This window comes from Neopelma chrysocephalum, unplaced genomic scaffold (genome assembly GCF_003984885.1).
Source record: "Neopelma chrysocephalum unplaced genomic scaffold, ASM398488v2 Primary Assembly neopelma1_43, whole genome shotgun sequence".
Lineage (NCBI taxonomy): Eukaryota > Metazoa > Chordata > Aves > Passeriformes > Pipridae > Neopelma > Neopelma chrysocephalum.
In genome coordinates this window covers 9735148-9756976 of record NW_020897702.1, presented here as the reverse complement: position 1 = coordinate 9756976, position 21829 = coordinate 9735148, and the positions used below count along the sequence as shown (strand labels likewise).

General features: G+C 45.4%; 1 pseudogene; it reads left to right on the top strand.

The window, feature by feature from the left end:
- The window catches only part of LOC113964933, a 39225-nt pseudogene extending 18469 nt beyond the window's left edge, over window positions 1-20756 (top strand).
- Window positions 20757-21829: the final 1073 nt, after the last annotated feature.

Sequence of the window (21829 nt, the reverse complement as noted above, 5' to 3'; positions counted from 1 at the left end):
CAATAAAGAATCTATTATATTCTATTCTATTAAAGTATGAATAAGCAAAGGCTTGTACTATTTAGAAACAGAAGGTGAGATTCTGAATGAACATAGACATCTATAGTGCAGATTCTACATCTGAAATAATCAGAATGAGGTCCCTTTGTAGCTGCTCAGAGAGACAACAGGACAACAATAGAGAGGGACAGATATCTCCACATGAACTTCTCCCTAAAAATACCCCTTCTTGCCTGCTGACTGCAGGGAGGTTTTATCCCCATCTGGACTAGTCTTATAACCTCAGATTCTTTTTACACTTTTGTAGGCTAAAACCAGTAGTGCTGAATGAGAATTAGTTTTCAGTAATATGGGCAAATGTTTAAGAGAAAATGAGTAATCAAATTATGTGCTGTGTGCTCCTCATTTTCTCATTTGCTAAATTGACTCAGATTAATAGAAAATAGAATAGCAAGAAAAATGCAAGTGAGAGACGTCAGAAGTGATACAAGAGCCAGGATTTTCTAGACACATGAGCAGAGAAAGAAGCTTTCAGCAAACAACAGACTAAGTATAGCCATCTGTCAGATAGGAGAGAGTTTCACATTAATGATTGGATGTAAAGAAGACCCCTATGACAAAGTGATGCTCCTCTTGTTGTGAACTTATTTTCAGGAAGTTTCATACCTGCCTGTAACCCCCAGTTTTCATATAAAACTTTTCCTTGGAAAATTAGACATTTTAGTTATTTACTATTTATCCACTAATGTTTTTGAACACAGAAATTACAATCTGTCATGGTTTGAGACAGCCCAAAATCCAATTCTGATTCCTAGCCCCCCTCCCACATCTCAACCCCATGTGAGATGGGTTTTCCAGACAAAAACACAAGACTCAATATGGGGGGGAAAGGAATATATTACAAAGACTATACACATAAATAAATACTATAATACACTGCATACAATCTTAACTCTATATCTATCTCTACCATGACAATAATATTTACAATGGGCCAAATCTCTTCTCCCTCCAAATAAAAGTCCAGGAGAGAAGAAGAAGAAAAGACCCCTTCCAGTCTCTCAGCAGCAGGTCTCTCTCTAGGCAGCAGGCTCTCTTCTTCTCTTCCAGGCAGAAGTTGCTGGCTCTCTGCCAGCACGCACGAGGGAGGCCTCCAAGCCTCTCTCGGCCCTCCGTCTTCAAAACGGGGGTCTTTCCGTGGGCTGCGGTACCCCAGACACGGTTGCGTCACCACGGTCATATCACGAAGCACAGGGGTCTTCGTGACGGTCTGGTATCCTCAGGGGAAATCAAGCCCCTGTGCAGAGCTCCCATGCTCTGACTCAAAGATGGCTGCCAGCTTCTCTGAAGCTGCAGCAGCAGTGGGGGGGGGCCAAGGTCACCCCACACACACACATTCCTTTGGCCGTCCTGGCTGAGCTCTCAGGAGGCCATGAGCTTCTTGCTCCTCTCTCAGTGCATACTGCACTCCAAGACTCTTTCAAGTGAGTCCAATCATCCTCCTCTCTCCCAGAGGAGTCTCCAAGGGAGTTTGGGGGTTTTGGTTATTTAGTTCTTACCCCCGAAACTCGCTCTCTGCAGTGGCCTGGTTCTCTTTTCTGCTGCTGCTTTTCGTTTCCTCAGACAACACTGTGTCTGCTTCGGTTACATGCCGGCTTCTGCTGCTTACTTCAGTCCTTATCAGTTGGCTCTTTGCCACTGCTCTTCGGACGCTGCTGTCTCCGCTGCTGCTCCCAGCGTCTCCCACTGCTGCCTACCGGGGAGAAACTCCCCCAGCTCCTAGCCACAGGCACTCAGCCCAGTCTTAACACTGTTCCGAGTCCCTGCAGCCCCCCAACCGGGGGCTGGGGGGGGGCAAAGCCCCCAAGGGGCTCCTCGTGGCCTCACCACAACATGGCTACCTCTTCTTCTACAACCAGTACCACACCTTCTTTTCCGGTGGAGAAATATGTTTATATTTTGCAGGAGCACTGATTGGGTCAAACCCCAAGGGTCACCACCTCCTGGGGGTTACCACTTTCCTAGTTTCAGGGGGAAAACCTGGCTCAAACCACTACAACAGTTTCTTTCTTTTTTTTATTTCTGTATTATTAATAGGACTAATTTCCTTCATCTATAAATTATATCTTCTTTCTATAGCCTTATTCTTCATTTGCTCATTGTAATTTTTGTTTACTATTACTGATATTGTTTTAACACGTTCTTGTGAAACACTTACTGCCCTGGTGCGGGACCTCAATTTCTTTCAGTTTTCAATTCCTGTCTAGGAGCCAGCATGCCAAAACTGCTTATATTTTCCAGAGACTGCCACAGAACAATCCTCTCTATAAATGAATCTGAGGTAGAGAACATGAAGAAGCACAACAAGGCAACAAGATAGCTTGTCCGTGCCTGCAGCCCCAAGGCAGAATCACTCCACAACTAAATGCTCCCTAAGGATGAAGGATGTTTCCCCAACATGTGGTTAGAAACCTGCATTTATAAACACACAGAACCCTTAAGAAAGACAGTCTAGTGCTCAGTTGTCCTTACTGTTGGGCTGGCTCTCCTAACAGCTCCTGAAATGTAAGACTACTGGTTTTTTCATTATTATCATAGTATAGTTTATTCGTTTCGTCCCTACACTACTATTTACACACTTAAAGACTACTTTCATCTCCCTCTTCAGTCTTGTCTTCTTACTAAAGAACCTCAGTTCTTTCAGTCCTACTGCTTATATCATTTTGGATATCAGGTGTTTGTGGGGCTGGTTTGGATTTTTTTTCTCTCCTCTATCAACAGGTCTGTGCTTCCTTGAATTTCTTCTTCCAGAACTGTACCCAATCCCAGTTTAGATGAACCAAAACGTTAAGGAGAGGATTATTCAGCGTGGTTTGAAGGTTGCACTTTTGTTTAAGTACTCCGGTACAATTCCTGTCATTTTCACAATGATGTGGTACTGTTGTCTCACACTCAGGTTATGACCTGCTATACTGGCAGAGGATTCTTCCCTTTTCCTTCAAACTAAATTAATTTCAGCACTACCTTCCCACACAAGAACAGAAAACACATAAAGGGTCCATTTGTCATAGAGATCTCATTGTGATTTCCACCTGCATAGGATGACCAGCAAGTAAATCAAGTATCCTTAAGAAACCTGCTGAGCAGAAAGCAAGGAGACACCATAGCCAGTACCAAAGAAATTGCTTTGCTTATGTCTCATGGTTGTATACATTCTTTGCACTGAGACATTTATTTCTTTTCAAGGCTGTGTTAGGGACCAGAATTGGCAGGAAAGGAAGCTGTGAAGAGAACAGCTGGAACCTGCAGATACAACCAGAGCAGATAACTCCGTTCATTTCTGCCCAGGGTAAAGGACATCACTGGGTTAGAACAGAAAATGAGGCAATATCTCCTTTGGTATTGATATTTGCCTCTTTCTAAAGGTTTAATCCCACATATGCTGTTTTCTAGACCTCTCATCATTTTTGCCGATCTCTTCTGGATTGTACTCAACTAGTCAAATGTGGGTTTGAACAGTATTTCAACAGAGACTTTGCCACTGCAGCATGATGCTTGAAAGGCGAAAGCTTTCTACTTGTTTATTTAGTTAAAGTGCCCAATTAGATAGCAAGGGTGAGACTGGCATCTCTCTTTCTGTAGAAATGCTGCCTCACCAGTCATTCTCTCTCAACTGTCTTTGAAGGTATCTATTCTTATGTTAGTGTAATACTTTGCACCTGTGTTTATTTTCAATTCTATCCCCATCTTCTACTGTCTTCAGCATCTCCCAGGTTGATGACATCTATAAATTTAATAAGCAAACTCTGTATTCTACTGTGCAAGTCATTAACAAAAATATCGAGTAATTTCAGTTGTAGAACAGTCTCCTGTGGAACATGGCTCGATATGTGTTTCTACAATTGGATCAGGCTTTTGACATTTTTCACCATTGATTCAAATTGCTAATTAATTTAAAAAAAAAAAAAGGAGAGAGACTCCCCTGTAGTGCAGATTTGCTGACAGCCAGAGATCAAATGCCAATTTACACCCACTGCAAATCTTCAACTAAAGACTGCTTCACATATGAAAACTCTGGCAACTTATTCTGAAAATCCACTGGGAAAATTTCTCAGGAAACCTAGACTTAACCACAGCCACAAGGCTGTTCAGTTCCCTGAAAATGAGTGTTGTGGTGTATCCAAAGTGATCCATCCCCTGCTCCATGTCAGAGTCGCACTTCCCTGGCTTTATATTCTGTGTACACACTAGTGCATACCTGGGTTTCCAGCTTTGGTAAACCAAGTGGTTCTCTTCGTGGGGTCAGGCTGCCACCAGCTACAGCATACACTGCCTTGGGATGCAGATTGATCAGCACTACAGAAGCAAACCAGTCCCCACCACTTGGCCATGGAAAGCTGTCTGGTGCTAACAGCAATGCCAGCAGGGGTACTTCAGTCCCAGTGTCCCACAGACTCCCATAGTCACCTGCAGATAGTTGGGACCTCTCAACTGCTCTTGTCACTGATGTCATTTTCCCCAAGCTCCTACTGGTGGATCTTGACCATCCTCCTCAGTTCCTTTTCCCCCTCTTTAACTGCCCTGCAGATAATGGCAGCATGTGCTGTGGTTGGAGTTTGGCCGTGCCTGCAGTGGCGGGGTAGCTATGTGTGCTGGCTCAAGAACACCAAGACAAAGAGAACAGATTGGAGTCTACTCAGGGTTGGGGAGGGAAGGAAGAAGGGAAAGAAATAAACTGTGCAAAAAGCTCTGAAAATAAAATTGAATATTTGTAGATTATTTTGATAAATACCAGATCAGTCAAAGTTACCTTTATTTTTTAAAAAAGGACTCAATTATCGGATCCTGAACACAGGTGAAGAGAAGGATGAAAAGAAAGGAGAGGACATGTCTTTCTTTGTCATCAGAATGTCTAAAAGTGTTTAATATATATTAAAGGTTGTTTTTTTAATATTAAAATTTTGCATCTCCTAAGGTGATTCAGGTGTTGGTTGCAAAGACTTTAGCTACCACTACAAGGTGCATGCTCATAAGTAGAACAGACTGCACCTTGATCTATGCCCAGAGCCAGGCAATATGATGGTCTATACTATGCCACATGTTTTTGCAGAGAGTCTTGAGGCCATCACCCTAAGACAAGGATCCATGGAATAGAGTCTGTGTTCTTCCAGGAAACCCACAGGGGGAATTACAATCCCTTTCCAGTCCAAAGTAAGGTAGAAATAATCAATGATCATTGGGAACTACCATGTGCAATTACTGCTGGCCACTGCAGTCTGAATGTTTGTCCTGATGGGGCAACTCAAGAAAAGTCCTTTCTCTCTCAGGAACTCTTCACCGGCATTCATGATGATCAGAGAATTGACTGTGAAACAGACCGTGTCTACCTCAGTAGGCCATCCAACTCTGGAATTGATCCTGCAAGGTACATTGATCCAGCAAAGCCTTTAAGCACAGTATTAATCTTCCAGAGTTCATTTATATTCCTAAAGTTCAGCAAGTGCTAAAGGGCTTTGCTGTACTTGAGCTTGCAACACCTTAAAAGCTTTGCAGTTAGAGGCCTTCAAATCAAGGTCCCGAAGTCCTCACCACTTATCGGAGAACCAACGACCTGGGAGGCAGCTCTGGTCATGATACAGTTCTCCTTTGTCACAAAATTGTGTGAACCTCAATGACCTGGACCCAGTGGCTTTGCCTGGGGATCTGGACTTACCCATATGTGACTAACCAGAAGATAAATCAAGTCATCAACAACTTTGCTGATGTGCTATCCTGGGGCCTCTGTGACTAGGGGAAGCACTAGTTAGGCACAGATTAAACCAAGATATTCTGTTCCTGGGAGTAGTTTGGAGTGAAAACATGAAGGCTAGTCCTTCAGAGTTATGAATAGGTACTTCTTCTGTGGTTTTGAACCTGCTATATGCTTGACTTAACTGCTGCACATGCACTGATCCGAACCTCCATTTCTTGCTTCACCTCTGTCATAGACATCAAGTGCAGGAATTGGTCACCACTTGCAAACAATGGTAGCTGTTTGGGGCATAACCTATTTATTGTTTACACTCTGTTAAAACCCTGATCTAGAAAGGTCCAGTTTACTTGGTGAGTTTCCATAGTGTTCTTCACTGAGGTATCTAAGGGCTCCACAACACTCCTTTGTTTCACATTTCTTCATGCAGTAGTCCAGGCACAAAAAAACGCATTTACTCTGACTGCCAGATTTCCTTGACTAGATTTCAAAGTCTGAGTTATTACATAGAATATAATAATTCAAGGCAAAGCTACAACTGCTTGTAGAAAACTTTGTTCTAAAGTTGAGACCCTAGTGCCTCATCACAAACAACTCAAAAAACACCAAATGATTGGGAATCCATCTATGAATGAGTGAAAAGATCCACCCTGAACCACCATGGAAGGCATGACAGAGGTGCCCTAGGCAGGATTCACACTCAGTCAAGGTTCAGGATCGAGTCCCTAGGCTCTGTCTTGCTGTCAGTCATCCCAGACTAGCATATCTAGAACCTGGCTCCCTGGACAGGACCCTGGTGCTAAGATCCAGTCCACTTTGCAACATTTTATGCTTTGTCCCTTGCCCAAAAACTTGCAAAGGAAAAGAGGAACAATTATCCTAGCATCATTAAAATTGTAGCATTAAATGGGGTATATGTGCCACATCCCACTAGTTTGTGCTGTCATGGGTGATGCTGAGAGCTGCAGGGAGTAGGAAAGTCATGAGAAGGTAGAAAGAGTAGTGGAGAGGGAAACAGAGGAGGCAGATGTCTCTCTCCTTGCACCCGGGTACTGACCATCAACATGGAGAGAAGCAAGGGTAGGCCAGAACAGCTATGGATACAAAACAAGGGAGCCACTGCTTGTGGCTCAGGGGGAGAGTATCATCCACATGCCCACAGTGCTCTGTGCAGCCACAGGACTCTCTCCCACCTCTTCCTCCAGCCTTGTGCATTCATGGAAGCTCACCTGGAGAAGGCAATGGTGGCTGGGACGCTGCTTGCTGGTAAGAGGAAGCTTCTCTTCCGATGGCTTGCTGTATCTCCCACGCCTCCTGACCTGGAGTGCATGCTTGCAGCCAGCTTTTGGGAAGGGAGTTTAGTCCACACCAAAGCCTGTCACTGTAGCTGACAGTGAAACATTAACAGACAACTGGTGATCTGAAGAGGGTCTTGCCCATGGCATGTCTCTTAGAGCAGCCCTACAGGAAACCCACCTAACTCCTTCTCTTTGCTGCCACACACAGGTTTTCAGACAGCCCAAGAGCTTCTTCTCATGAAAGACTCATTGTGACCATGCCAGGCTCTGCTTTGTCTCACTGCTCAAAAGAGTCTGCCTATAAGCACTTGCCAGTCATGCTGCTTTTGGTATGTCCTTGAAACCTTCACACTGGTGTTTCCATTTCTTCCCCCCAATGTTCATCCCTCATAACAGTGTTCATCCCTCATAACACACTCACACTAGACATGTGAGAGACCCTCATGTTCAGCACAGGTGCAAAGGGAATACCAGGGAGAGTGCCTGTAGGGTGGTCCCTGCCACCTTGAGGAAGGATTTCTGAAACAGCAGAGAGAAGAAAGCAGACATCTTTCTTTATTTTTATGGCATCGCCTGCAGGTCAAAGCCCAAAGTGAAGTGGTTCTCTTCACTTCTTCAGGTTTATGTGGGTTGCAGCCAAATGGCAGGTCTGAGTGTCCCTGGCTGCCACTGCGTCACCTGCCTGAGCAAACACACCTGGCCCTTCAGCTACTCTTCTTGCTTGCTTTCTTATTTAAGGCAAAAAAGAGTGCCTTGGTGAAAAATATCCCTTTCTCAGCTATTTGCTATACTGTGGTCCTTTCTTTTTTTGCACTCGGATAAAACTCCTATGTACCAGGTCCTTTTGAAGTGGGCCTTTGGTCCCTTCAAAAAACATTTTCTTGCATCACTTTGCTGAGTCCATCTTGTCCTCAGTATTAAATTAACTATATAAAATATTAAATCAAACAAATAATTGGTTACACATGCTACACTACTTCTTGAGTTTCCAATGTACCATTCACAGTGTTTAATTTTCTAAGTAAAAAGGAGCTATACCCCTCAAGCAATGCACACTGTGGCATCAGTAGTATTTAAATTTGCAAATTCATGGTATAAACTTCCACCATCCTAGTGAGTGGGGCTCATTACTGTAGAAGCAATAAGCTGCCATTTTAGCATATTTTTTTTCTGTCTTTCTCTCTCAAGCCATAGTCTTATTATTGTTCCAGAAAACTTTCCAGACAAACTTTTGCATTAAGTCAGGCACTGCAACCACAAATGGGAAATTTCTGCACAAATGGCTATAGACTGGAAAAGCTTCAAGAAACTGAAATCAGTCTAGACAAGCAACAGTAGGATATCAACAGGCATTTCTAGCAAGGCTGTACAACAGCAACAATGCATATAACTCTTCCTAGAAGAAAATGTTAGCATCATGTTGAATCCAGATATCTTGCAGTTCCTCTTCAAAATTGAAATTTATTTCAGGTGGAACCCTAGAAAAGAGTTTTGTTTAAAAAAAAAAGAAAGTACTGCCTTGAAAAAGGCATCTAACAGCCTTTGTTGTGCACAAAGACACTCAGGCTGTGCATGCAAAAAGAAGAGAAAACAAGATATAAGTAAGAAAGAGAAATATACTCTGTAAATAAACAACTAAAGCTCTTTACTCTTAATGTACCTTTGAGAAGCACCATTCTTCTTCCCCATGGCAGAGTTAAGGTGAGATTAGGTTTAGGGTCAGGGTCCCAAGGTCCTCAGGGCTGGAAATCCCCCAGCATCATGCTTGGTGGAACAGTTTAAAACAGACAAAACACTATAGTCTAGATAACTGATGCCTGAAGGAAAGATGGAATGACTACCTGCAGAGTTCTGAACTTGTTCATAGTGGTGTATAATTAGAAGCAACATCGGAGAGGAAAGTTTGAACCTAAAAATATATTTGCCCAGAGCAAGCCCTAAGTGTAAGTCAGGCAAGGTTAGAAAATTTAGAGATTGCATGTCCTTTACTGAAGCTAGGAGAGATACTTCTGTACTGGCAAAATGCAGGTACAGTTTTAAGAGGGAAAACATACCATCACAAGGACTTCTTGGACTTTCCTCAAAGGGAGAAAAACACAGCTATACACTGCTTGCTGTGAAACTGAGATTGCCTTGCCTCCAGGACCTGCCTGTGTTCACTGCTCTGGGGTTTGCAACGGCAGAAACATTCCTTGGTAGAAGGTTTTGTTCATCAAGTGCTTAATTCTCCTTTCATTTGAGGTTAACCCAGGTTTCACCTCTCTACTTTGAACTGCAGGACCCGTCCCCCAGGGCTCCCTATTAGGGCTGCCAGGCAGTGGGGTGAGCAAAAGCAAGCTGCTAATGGCAAATGCTGATATGCAAACTACCCACCCTTCCACAGCCTTGTGACAGTGACAGCCAGGAGAGGCCACTGAAGACCCGCTCAGACTATGTGTCAAGGAGCACTGGTTGTGCTATCACCCAGATACTCAATAGGTCACTCACCCAGAGGCTTGGTCTCCTTTTCTCCTGTTGCTTCCAAGAAGCAGGAGCACAAAAGCACATTTTCATCCTCCCTGTTCCTAATGAGGAGGTTCCTGGGGCAACCAGGGGAATCTCCACTATCACTTCAAGTGGCTACCTTGGATTTGCACTACAGGAAAAAGTATCCTCCACTCCTGGTAGTGTTCCATGCCAGCTATCCACATGTCATTAACTCCCTCTGAAAACCCTCCTTGATTCCAGAACATGATTTTCCACTGCACAACTACCTGCAGTGGCTGCAGTGGTTCACAGTTTCCCCAAAAGAAAAAAAAAAGGGGGCAATTTTCTTTCCAAACCGGGGCAAGTCACTGTGGAAAAATATTAATAGCGTGTGCCTCTTCTGTGGCCACATCTGCACAATTTTATCATGTAATTATACCTTGGCTCCTGCCAATGAGGGATCTATTAGTTAAAAGCTCCTCAGACAAAGGGAAGCCTTAGTGCATAAATTAATGCAAATCAAGCCTAGGCTCTTCCCTCCCATGATGTTTGGAACTGTTATGATCTCTGTGTTGCTGCAAGAAATTAATGTTCTGCTGAAGCCTGGGGACAACAAGCTGATGAGACAGGAGAAGGGCAAGGCATCAGACAAGGTCCAGGACCTCATCTTTACAGCCTGGATGAGAAGGAAATATTCAGAAAATATTTGGTATTGAAACCATGTGGTGTGTCAACTTCAGTTTTAATGAAATTTTTTTAAGAGACTCATGTAAATCAAAATTTTTTTGTACAGAATTTTATTTGATCCCTAAATAAAACTGAGGTGATTTTTTGTTGTGTTCCAGTCTTTTTTCCTATCACTAGATCTTTGTTTTCTTCCAGGTGCAGTCTGCCAAAAGTAGAGCTGATGACACAGCTCTGAAGAGCACCTGCTTTACTGTACAGGTATCAAAGTCATTAAGTCATTCCCATGAGTGGCAATTGATTTTCTTCTCTTCTGCCATGCAGCAGCTCAAACACAGTCATAGGCACTTACCTGTGAGTGGTGCACCTTCTGTGCAGAGGTTGACAACCCTCACCTCTCTATAGGAGGCATGAAGGTTGATTTCTTCAGGGCAACAGTGGGTGGGAAAGCAGGAGGAGGATTTGCACCAACAAACAGGCTGGGTTACTGGGAAAACAAAGACAGCATTTGGGGAGGGTGCTACAAGAGTTCAAGAGAGCGGAAATGCCCCTAGTGTAGATCTGTGTCCCTGGGTTAAGTGCTGTTTGCAAGACAGAGATGCCTCTCCTTTCTTGTTTTCACCTTCAGTCCAAGAGACCTGGCTCACACCACCAGGATTTAGTCTGAGCCTTCAGCATCAACGAGACTATACCCTGTGCAGGGTATTTCAAGGCATTCAGTTTCACTTGGAAGTAACACAGAATTCAAGTGCTAGCCCGCTGAAAATGCCTACTTCAGACATGCCAGGAAATGAGCAAATAAACCAAATTGGAGATGGCTCAAACCTCCTTCGCAGCATAGCAAAGTTCAGCTCAGAGTCGCCAACAAGGAGAATATAGTGTGCGTTGATGTTTACCCTTGGAAAAGAAGACCAGCAGGAAGAGGCAGAACTGTGAAAGAAATGGATGAAGACCTGTTATTCTTGCTGGTGCCAGGGCAGAGAGACATTTGGAAGCATTGTCTGTGGCCATACTTCTCCCCACATTAATGGTCACTTCCCCATACCCTACTGCTGGCAAAGAGGTGACAAGATTAGACAGGCATGGGGCAGCACAGTTCTCCAGTTGGGAGAGACTGGAGTCTCCTGAGGAGCTGGGAATGTTGGAGGCAGTGACTGCAAAAAGACTTCTCTCTGCAACAGCCACAATGCAGCCATCCCAATCTTCTCTCTGCAGCAACCACAGTGCTCCCAACCTGGCTTTCCAGCCTGGAGCCACAGCTATTTTGCCCATTGTGGCTCCTGACAATGACTTATTTTACTGTGGCCTGACATGTCCTGCAACCAGGTCCTGTAAACAGGTCCTTTTCTGGTAGGGTGGCAAATGATTCTACAGTGTTCAAAGTACTAGTAGACTCTTTGTCCTTCCCCACAAGGTCTGAAGAAGGTTTTTCCCATTCGCTGTCTGTCATTCCCATTGAGTAGTCTCACACAGTGTTCAAGTCCTTGAAGTTGGTGGAAGCAGGATTTCCCATGGGGCTCGTTATTACTTGGCACTTATCTCAGATAGTCCTAACCAGAATACACTGCACCGCTGCAGAGGAGAGCAGTGGTGACGAGTCAACCAGCTGCTGCCATGGCGCTGGCTGCTACTGATGCATTGGAGATCCCTGCTCCCATATCAGGTTTCCACTGATGCCGCACCAGTGGGTACCCAGACTGGGGAGGCTTTACAACCCCACAGAAGTGTTGCAAAAAAAGTGAATATATTACAAGACACACAAACAGCGCAAGTCCTGCTCCTTTGTCCTTGTTCACTTAAATAATTAGTCCAGTTCTGGCAATAGCAGAGAAATTCAGAGGGGTTTTTTGGGGGGGGATGTTTTTTTCTTTTTGAGAGAGAGTTTACTCAAGTAAACCACTGTTTCTACTCCTCCCTGTTTGAGCAAAAAATGTCCTTTCACCTCCCATCCCTACCTTGAAAAAGAGCTGATGCCAGTCTGAAAGGGTGTTTCCTAAGCATAACCCAGGCCAGACCTGTGCCAGTACTCAGGCAGGCACGCTTGGACTCACCCAGCTCCACGAACAATGCTCTAGCTAGAGGGAAGTGCCAAGTATCCCAGAAAATTTGCTCTATGGCATTTCTTGCATGTAAGTGCTAAGAAGAATTTATTTCCTTGTTTGTTTTCTTCACTGCTGCTTAGGGGATATTTACCCTTTGCTAGGCTCACATTGTTGGTCAGAAAAAGGACTCCCCAGGCAGCAGGAATTTGATGTCCAACAGTTTATCTGCAACTCTAGTCCAGCTTGTATTAATAAAGTTTGAAGTTTATTTAGTACTTCCAGTCTGCTGGCCAGCTGCAGAGGGGCTTGGAAATTCAGGACAGGCTTACACTCACAGTAAAACATAATGCATGCAATAATATGTGATTTAATAAATATTTTCATATACTTAATCTGATAAATGCAGCACATGCTGTAATGGATATATGACCCCGGTTACTTACATTCTTCATCAACAGTTTGTATAAACATCGAGATCCCAGCTGCTCAACTGCCCTTGCTTGTGTTCTGGATTTTCTCCCAATTTTACCCTGCAAATACAGAGAAAATAAACACAATGTAACAATGCTTTGGGCAGGAGTCTTCACCCATTTACCAGTGCGAAGCTCCTGTAGATGCCTGTCACTTGACATTTCACACCCCCTTTCTGCGGCACCGATGGAGGCTTTGCTGCCCACGAGCACAGTGGTGCAAGGGCCAGGGCGAGCAGCCAGGCAAGGCCCCAGAGAAAGCTGTCTCCAGCAAGCCTACAGGTAAACATGATATGACCATGTGTGGCACCTCCCTCCCACCCCAGTCTATTTGCTCACACTTCCAGCGACTGATACTTCAGCAAGGAGTCTGTGGCTGCAGAGTGCCTGTGGTGAACACTGAACCATGCCCATGGTAGCTGCACTGCTCTCCATGAGGCTCTTCCCACCTAGGTCCCCTCCGGCCCCAGGTACAACTACATGTCCAATGAGTCTCCAGAAGAGAAAGCAGCTCCTGAGGGCTCTGCCACAGCTCAGCAGTTGAAGGTCAGGGTGGGCTCTTGACTTGAACAATTAATCATTCGATTAGAGCAAACAGGTCTGGAAAGATATTCAGGAGGTCTTCTAGTGCATTCCTACCCCAAAGCAATAATTGCATGCTAATCACCACTGATGCATGTCTGCTCAAACTTTGCCAAAAATCCTCCAGTGATAGAGATCTTGCAACCTCCCTAGGTTTAACTATTGTTATCAAGAGAACTCCTTTGCCCAATCTCAGCCTGCTGCAGTTCTCATCCATTATTCTCTGCCTCAGCCAGACAGAGGCCAGGTCATTGCCTTCCACTTTGCAGCAATATTCTGTACCCTTGCAGGTTCTTATCCTGCCAAGCACCCGCAGCAGCTGTGAGCTGTTTGTAATGCTGGGCACAGAGGGTTGCTGACCTTCTCATTCCCTTCAGACCCTTGGTGATTGCACTCCTACTGTGACATGGTTTCTAAGTCCCTGAACCAATGCCTACCTCCCCAATGTACTCCTTACATCTCCCACTTGAGTGGGGATTCCCATACAGCCACCAGCCCCCCTCCCACGCTGACTCTCCTCGAAGCCCACCTTGGCCCCTTACAGCTGGCTCCCAGCCTGGCCCTACCTGGCATGGAGGTAGCCCAGTGAAGAAGAAGACAGAAAAATTTGGGGTAGATTTTCTCTGAGCTTCCTGCATTGTCCTCCCCACATCCTCCCACAGCAGCACTAGCTGCAAACTCCTTACTGAACTACTCTTTCCACAACTCCCTCTTCCCTGTTCTCCCAATCTCGATTACACTGTCCCAACTCTCACGCTCATTATGTACAGGTCATGTTTTCCAGACTGCTGACCATTTTTGTTACTTTCCATTGGACTCTATCCAACAGGGCTTCTTTCTGGAAGCTCAGTGCCCTGAGTCGAGCAGAGCATCCCCGCTGGGGACTCACACATGCTGAGAAGAAAAATCACTCCATTTGTCTTGTAGTCTGTAATTTGGTTCATATATCTCGGCATGGAGACGACCTGACGCCACTGACTCATGGGCTGCCTTTGATCCCCAGACCTTCTCTGCAGTGACGTTAATTCAGGTATTTTACCTCATGCAGCTGCTTATTTCTACATAAGGTAGGAGCTCACTCCTGTCCCTGCAGAATTGCATCCTATTTTTCTCAAACTATTTCTCCAATTTGACAAGATCATTTATCAAACTCAAGCTGGGTCCTCCAAAGCACTTGCAGCCTATTACAGCTGGTTGTGGTTTGCAAAGTTAATAAGTTTGTTATTTATTTTATAGACAACCATTAATAATGACCTGGCCTGGCATTTCCCTGCTCCTGACTTTCTTCCCACAGGCCACCCTGTTCAGTCTTCATGAAGCTTTTCTGTGGAAATTGGATTTGGCCAGGCAAGAGAAAAGAGGAAACAAAGCTAAACTCAGATTATTACTTATTTCCCACCTGAGGGCAAAAAGGAGTAACACATAATGCATGTCATCTGCTTCATCTTAGTGGCCAAGCCAGTAGCAAGTCACAAATATGTGTTCTTATGCTGTGGTCATGTTACATAGTCACCAAATCAAGACCACCTCCCACATGCCAGCATGTCCCAAAGAGGAGCTGAAAGATGGAAGAGGTTTCTGCATGCAGTGTCTGGGGCAAAGATTATCAACAAGCCTGGGGTAGCCCATTAAAGGGGACATTGCTGATGTCAGGGATCAAAAGGAAAAAGCCATCAATCCTGCAAATGGGACTGTAAAACCAGAAAAGCTCCCTGACTGCACCTTTGCTTGGACAACTGAGGACCTAATTTACATCCACTCTAACCTCTGCTTCTCCCATCAATGAACTTCAAAAAGTTGCCCAACTGTCCTAGCTCCTCAGTTAGCGTGGCCAGTTTTCCTGTCTTGTTCCTATACTGAGCAGTGGCTCTCCTCACCCTGACAGCTGCTTTCAGATGACACAGAAGCATATAGTAGTGGTGGTTATAAAGGTTGCATTACCCTATGTTGCTGGAGTATAAATCCATCCATTTGCAAAGCTAGGGATTGTTCTTTCAGTAGGCTCAAGATGAACTGTTGACATGCAAACCTGCTGCAGCTGTTCTCTGTCTGCTCTGTTCCTGCATGATCAGGACAATGGAGCTCAGCAGCATAGCACTGTCCCTGTTATGCCTGTGGAGGCTCCTGGGCTAACAAAGAGACTCTGTGTTTTTTGTCCTGGGGCTACACCAAAGGATTTGCAATGACATTAAAAAACCTCTCCTTTTCCATTATCTCCCCTTCTGCCTTGTACTTTCAATATCCAGTTTCACAAGGTGAATTAATTTCTCATTGAGGTATTTTCCTTATGAGGTGGTTTGTTGGGTTGGGTTTTTCCCCCCCTCTGATTGCAAACAGCAAATAGGCTCTTGGAGTATAAAAGCTAAAGGAATAGCTAAAACTCAAGTTTTAGACTGCAGGAATGTTATTAAAGAAGACTTTTGAGACTGGAGGGATGTTATTAAAGAAGAATTTTGAGGCTTTGCAGAAAACAGTAATGGAGATTTAACTATTCAAATTCCAAAGTTTCCAGACAACATGGAAAATATCAGAAGTAAGTGCAAAGGAAGGGCTCAGAAGAATAAATCTGTGTGGTTTACAAAAGACAAGGGATGAGATAATGTCTGGAAATTGGTTAGAGAAGTGACTGTGTAAACTGGGAAGAAGAGCATAAATCAGGAAAGAAATGTGTTCGGAATTAACTCAGAGGACAAGGAGAAGCATTTTGCTGTCGCAGTTATGTCAGTGACACTGCCATATATCTAGTTTTGTACCAGTTCAGTCCCAGACAGCATCTCAGCAGACATGGCTTTTTCACAGAACCTGAGCGTCCTGCTTAAAGGAGGGACAACTTCAAAGAAAAATCAAGTTTCTGAGGGTCATATCCAGTCAAGTTTTGAAGGCTTTTTTTCCTCCACAACAAATTATTTTGACAAATTTGTTTATTTTCACTCTTCAAAGTGAGCAAGAGCTGACAGCAGTACATCATGCCAGCATAGCTATGGCTTTGCTTGGTATGAAATACCAATAAAACTTTGCTAGTGCTAAAGTTACCAGGGCTCACTGCCTGTAAGAAATTCCTTGTCAGATTTGATATACAAAGAGAAGCACTTAAGTTAATTTTAATTCACTTTTGCACCCTCCTCTCTCTTCAGATTTTCTGGAAAACCCTCCTTTAAGCTCTCCAGGGCAGCTGTAGGACACCATCACCCCTCATTCCCTGCCTCAGCTGCAGCCAGGATTCCTGCTCATTGATCAGGAGGGAACAAGATGGGCAGCTGGCAGGCAAGATGCTTGAAAAAACTGCTGACCTGCCTTCTAGCTTTCTTGGACAACAGCTGTAATTGGTGTAATCTAATAAAGTGAGAATGGTGCTGGCACAGAGCGTGTTCACAGCTGCAGGACGACCATTTCTCTCTGCATCTCAGGTGATGCTGAGGTGATGTTGCAGGTCTCTGTCAGCAGGTCCTCAGGAGTGCTCAGAGTAGCTCCTGGCTCTCTATTCCCTTTGCTCACTGACAAACCATAAATACAGACCCTGCACAGGGTCCTTCTCCATTCTTCCTGTCAAAAGGCAGTCTTCAAAGGAAAACCTAGAGCTTGTAAACTGACTGACAGCAGGAGTCTGAAGGTTATGGTGCTGGAAGTACAGGAACGGGACACAGAAGCTATTAACATGTACTTGAGTAAGGGTAAAAGGAAATAGGCAATGTCAAACCACAAGGAAAGAGGGGCTGCCGGAGACAGTGAGTGCTAAAACTGTGGCCAGATGGAAAAAAAAAAAGTAACATATCTGATGACAGGCTGCATGTGAAAACACACAGACAAAAAGCACTTTGAGGAACAAATGGCAAAGGGAATTAACACTATTAACGTTTCTTTACATCAAAGATTCAGGAGCCCGTCAGAAAATCTGTAGGACCAGCTGACAGTACAAAAGAAGATTACAGCAGAAATGGCTATTTTAAATTATTTAGTTGCTCAATATTCATAGTGGAAGAAACTTCATGTTCAGACAGTTCCAGTCATTCTTAGGGAATAGGATCATAAGAAAGATTAGGTAGAAATCAAAATTGCTTTAGAGGAGAGATGAAAAAAATCACAGAGTGAGTAGCAAGGAATGAGTAGAACTGATAAGAAGTACTCAAAAGGTCTAAGATGTCTCTAAACTGGAAGAGCTAAGGTCATAGCAGTGATGGATAACGTCATTTAAAATTACTGGAAAGCTATACAGTGGTCAGTTTTAAAAATTTGCTTGAAGATTGGTCTGAGTAACTATAGGCCTCCTATTGCAGCTTAGATACTACAGTGGGGTCTGTCGATTTGTACTGGATTTATGTGGCAAAGTCTTTGTAGTGGGGGAACTTCAGGGGTGGCTTCTGTGAGAAGATGCCAGGAACTTCACCCATGTCAGACAGGGCCAACACCAACTGGCTCCAAGGACTGCTATCAGTGATGCTGGTACCTCTGTGATAATATATTTCAGAAACGGTAAAAATGCTGCACAGAAACTGGGAGAGAGGAGTGAGACTAGTGAAAGAAACAGCCCTGCAGGCACCAAGAAAGGAGGAAGGAGGAAGAGGAGGTGTTCCAGGCACTGGAGCAGAGATTCCCCTGGAGCCCATTGTGCAGACCATAGTGAGGCAGCTGTGCCCCTGCAGCCCATGGAGGACCATGGGAGAGCAAATACCTTTTGAGCCACCGCATTTGTTTTTAAACTGACCTGACAGCAACAGGAGTACTATGTCGGTCAGTTTCAAAGGCTGACTGACCCCCTTGGCAGCACCAAAGAATTCTTGATACTAGGTCCTTTATCAAAAAAACTATCTTTAGTTTTCAGCTGTGGGAAAAATTTAGCTGGCTTTATCTCCAGTAACAGTACAAGGGCCATTGCAAGAATGTTTTCAGCCCACACGCAACTTAAAGTAGCTGTTTCTCACCACCATCTAAGAAGGTTTATGTTGCTAGAGAAGTTCAACTGAGAATACATCTCCTGGAAAGCCCCATCATCTTATACATGGGCAGTAAATAACAAAATACCTTCTGGCCTACAGAAAGTGGGAGTCACCTAATCTGTACTTAGGCATCTACAATGTACAAGTATGCATGCAATACAAGCACTTCATTCTTTCATGAAAGATGCAAATAACCTGGATTAAATTCAGCAAAGGTCCATGAGATGGATGGCTGCTGAAGCACTCACTCTGAGTAGGCTTGACACTACACTTAATGCCTGTCCCAAAGCAAAATATAATGTCTTCCTGTGCAGGTACTTTCCTCAACCTCAGTGGGACAGTGAGGAGAGAAGGAAAGCAAGGAGGAAACAAGTGAAGACTTCCACAAGGCAAAGGACCCTGAGACTGCTCCATCTCAAATTTTACCTCAGCACCTTCAGAGGTTTCTTCCCCTTCCAGTCCACCACTGCTCTTCCTACCTCCCTCTCTCCAACACCCTCCCGGCAGCATTGTCAAGATCCTCTTCCAACCACAGCACTCCCTTGGGAAATAGTCCCAACTCTGACCCCCTTCCGTTTCCTCACATCCACAAGTTTTCACAGCTTTGCAAGTCCCCGTACCAGTGACAGCCCTTCCACCTGGCAAAGGTGGCCTCACTATTGAGGGACAGGCAGTCACCAGGAGCAGTACATAGAAACAAGGAGCACTCCCCATGAGCTTTGTAGACACTCCCCAAGGACTCCCACCCATTCTCCTGGCAAATAAATTCCCCTGTGCCATCACCTCTGTGTAGCAAGGCACTGAGCAGGTTCCCTGCAATGCAGCTGCTTGTCCCAGCCGTCCTCTGCCTGCTGGGATCCTGCTGCCTCCAGGGCACAGAGGCACGACAATATGAGTCAGTGCTCATGGTGCCAAATGGAGGCCCCTGGGGTTCCTGGGGACACACACAATTTTGCCCCAGTGGCTATGCTAAGGGATTTGAATTGAAGGTAAGATTTCACTTCTTCTTCATGGGGGGGAAAAAACCTGCTGTGAAACAATGTTATTTTGTTCTGGTCCTAGCGGGGCTGGCCACAACACTTTGTCCCATCGCAGCAGTTTGCATTGTATTTGCATTTCTCATGCAGGCTTCTCAGCAAGGGTTCTCTAGCATAGAGTAGCTCTCCAGGCTCCCTGCCAGTAAATGATTTCTTAGCAGAGGAGTCCACTGGGTAAAAAAAAGACCTGGAGTCAGTTCAGCAGATCCTGTTCCCAGGTGTCCGGAAGAAGTCCCACCTAACAGCAGGACAGCTCTGGGCATCACAGCACATGGTGAGAGTGTAGGCATGACCTGGGACAGCAGCCACCCAGCATTCCTGTGTCCAGAGCCTCTGACCCACCATTTGGAGAAAAAAAGAGGTGGGCAACAGCAAAAAGGCCTTCCTGAGAAATGCTATGGAGCTGCCTCACAGCCCTGCCCAGCTGCACTGTCTCACTCTGTACACAAAGCCTCCTACCAACCCTTGTCACGAGGGTTCACCTCATCACTTCTTTTAAATGGGGGATGGTGCTGACCTCTCCTATTTTCTTCCCCTCTTCTAAGGTCCAGCCCTACCAGGGATTTTGGCTGTTTGCTGACGACACGGCTCTGAACGGCATCCGCCTGCTCTGCACAGATGGCACAGTCATTGAGTCCTCTGTGGGATGGTGAGTATCTTCGCTTTCTCATCCTCCTTCAGGGCAGCAGCTTCTGGGAAGCATGAAGGAAAAGCAGCAAGTGGTTTCTGCATAGCCCCCATACCCCTGTGAAGGCGGTTCACCACCTGCCTGCAGAGGTGGGTGAGTTCCCCTTGACCACAAAGTGTGAAGGACTTACAGAAAAGATCTGGTCCCAGGGAAAGGAACAGTGCTGTCAAAGATGAAGGAGAGTTCAAAAAGATGCAGTTCTTAAACCTGTACTTTCTCCTTTTCTTCAAACCCTTACTTTGAAAAGGGCATCAATTAACAGGGACAAAGCAAGCATGTTCTGCATGAACAGAGCAGCCCGGGGTTGGTGGTGGCTGGGCATCCAGGGAATGATGGGGAAGCAGAGAGAAACAGGTGCTCCTAGAAACCTACCATCTCTGTGTAGGAGTGCAGGATTGCCCCAGGACTTCCAGAATCCCAAGCACGTTGCAGTGTTGATTGCAGCACAGCAGAGGCTGAACAAAGTCTTGGCGAGTTGTTTTCTTCTCTGGCAGGTGGGGAAACTGGACTGAGGCTCAGCTCTGCTCCAGCAACAAGCTGATTTCCTTCTCCCTGCGTGTGGAAAAATGGCACTACTTTCATGACAACACAGCAGTCAACAATGTGAGGTTTGCCTGCTCAAACGGAACAAAGCTGGAGGGCTGGGGACTTTCAGGGGGTCACTTTGGCCCATGGAGCAGCAACTGCACCTCTGGGGCTATCTGTGGGCTCCAAACAAAGGTGGAGGGACCCCAGGGAAAGAGGGATGACACAGCTCTCAATGACCTGAGAGTCTTCTGCTGTCAGTAACCCAACTCCCCACCCCATGGCAGCATCAACAAAGTTGTACAGCATTAAACCTTGAATCTGTGCTTGCACAAGTAGCAGTGTACATTTTTCTCGGTCTTGTTTTATCAACGGTAGCCAGATCCCATGGCTACAACACCCTGGGTGTTTCCTCCTGCCACCATCCAGCTGATGCAAGGTTGCTGCATCTCCTTGCTCCAGGCCCAGCCTGCAGCAAGGTTGAGGACATGTTACCAGCAGGTGCACACAAGAGCGCATGCAAACACCCACACACATGGCCAGGCACTGATGAACACAGAGAGCAGTGCCTTTGCACTGTGCCTACACCTGCATAGACTCATACACACACACACAGTGCTCACACACACGAACAATACGAATGGCAGGTACTGTTCCTTTCCTGCTGATCAGCATTAGCCTCCACCAGTGAAATCTGTACTCACACATGGAAAATGCATCTCTCTGGTAGCTGGCATCAGCTACTCAGTCTGCACCAGAGCTGACCCGGCACTGGCACCCTCCAACCTCTGAGGTTTGGGATTCCATTCCAGTTGCCAGCACTCGACTCAAGTGCTGCTGCCCACTCATCCAGCTTGAAGGTTGCTGGTGGTCTCTCATATGTGCTCAGAATAGAGGGTGTGCCCACACAGAAAATCAGTGTAGAGAATGTCAGAGTAATTAGTGTCAGTAGTAACAAATAGTTATTATTATGGAGGAATATTTAGTAAGATTGTAGGCTGTGGTGATGAGGTGCAGATCTCGGCCCTCGGTCAGAGGAACATACTGACTGGCAGATGTCACCCAGACCAGCATCTTTGATCCCCTTTTTTTCTCACGTTAGTTCCTGCAGCAGAACCTCCTCTGATCCTTCCTCTAAATGTCCCATACTAATTCTTGCACATTGCCACAACTCCCTTAATACACTTCATAAGTAGTACAACATCCCCAAATGCTATTCCCCTGCAGCCCTCATGAGTCTCATGCCCCTGTGGATGCTCACCCCCACAGTCTGCAAGTCCTTCTGGGGAGGGAATGGCCCCTCTGACTCTTCACTGGAGTTCACCAGGCACCCATGGCTGATGGCTCTCCTCCA